This window comes from Chionomys nivalis, chromosome 1, assembly GCF_950005125.1.
Source record: "Chionomys nivalis chromosome 1, mChiNiv1.1, whole genome shotgun sequence".
Classification (NCBI taxonomy): domain Eukaryota; kingdom Metazoa; phylum Chordata; class Mammalia; order Rodentia; family Cricetidae; genus Chionomys; species Chionomys nivalis.
This window is the reverse complement of record NC_080086.1, coordinates 49,255,870-49,257,487: the sequence shown is the minus strand read 5'-3', so window position 1 is coordinate 49,257,487 and position 1,618 is coordinate 49,255,870.

Genomic DNA, 1,618 nt, shown 5'->3' with positions numbered 1-1,618 from the left:
GTGAATTCATAGATATACAACACTTCACATCTTGTTAGATCCTCCTATAGGAATTCCAGCTAATTTATTCATCAATCTGCTTATCACTAAATCATCTTTGAACAGCTACAAAATTAGGTGAGGAACACGAAGTCCACCAGTGTAGAAAACAGATGTGGTTTCTGGCTTGGAATGGAGCATAGCAAATGTCCAAGTGACTTGACACACAGTGTCCATGAAGTGGTCTTTGATGCTGTGTTGTCTGTTTCTGTGTTTCTGTTGAAGTGTAGCACATTGCATAAAGAGGTGCTACTCACCTGAAATGATGATCAAGATAAGAGAGTCTGAACAAGTAAGTCATTATACGTAAGAAGGGTCAACTATAGCACACACCACTGTCAATTTAGTTGGCTTTGCTCTCCTTAGTCAGACTCCTGTTACAGGCATGGTATTTGGGGTAATAGAAGTGGGGATAGTAGAAGATCAGAGAATACTCAGTCAATGCAAATCACAGTGCAACAAACTTGCTTATGACAAATCACTGAGACAGAGAAACTTATGGAGAATAAAGGTTTACTCTGGTTCACAGTTTGGGAGGTTTATGCCCATAGCTGATTGGTCCCATTGCTCTTGAACCTATGGTGAAGCCTGCTATCATGACAGTCGTGTGTGACAGAGGATGATACTCACTGAATTGAGGCCAGGAAATAAAATAGATAGAGTAGGAAGTGGGGCCTTCAAATCTTTCTCAAGTGCCCTGCCACATGACAGGAAGAGCTCCTACCAGGCCTTATTTCCTGTTGATTCTATAAGGTGTGAACCCAGCTCACAGGCCTTTGGGAGGCACTTTCCCAGATCACAGATGCCCATATAACTAGATGTGGCAGACTCAATTTTTAAAATAAACATTTTTAGGTTAGGATAATTTTATATTTACCAAGAAACTTGCAAAGATAATAGACTTGAAGACCTCTGATTTAATTTCCCCTGAAACTAACTTGTAGGCACCATGCCACTTTGGTCAAAAACATTATTAAATAACCAAAACTCATCATTAAACCTTAGATTCCATTTGGATTTCCCACTGTTACTACAAATATCTCTTTTCATTCTAGAAATAAATATTGCACTGAGTGTTATTTGTTTTCAGGAGGAAGAATTATAAACTAGAAAGAAATTCTTTAAAGCAAAAGAGGAAGAAAAAGAGGAGGAGAAGGAAGAAGGAGAAAGAAAAGAAAGACAGAGAGAGAAAGGAAGGAAGAGATCAGCACATGAAATGGTTAGCTTTTGGAATGGCTTTGTTTCAGTATAACATATTTTAAAAAGTCTATTAAAATCTGTAAGTTAAACTTGTATGGATACATATGACTGCCTATTTATTTCAAAACAGCCGGAAACATTTCACATGGAGACACAGGAGAATTTTTTAGAAGGAAAGCATCCACTTTTAGATATTAAAGAATATACCAAGTATAAATGAAATATTCCAGCATAGAGCCCCAAGTTTGCTTACTCAAGTACACATTCAAACACAAGAAACACCATACTGTTTTTCAGTAATAAGTATGCACTTGAAAAACAAAATTCTCCAAACTGCTGCAGGAAACTTTTTTCCTGCAAGCTTTCAAACATTGAACAG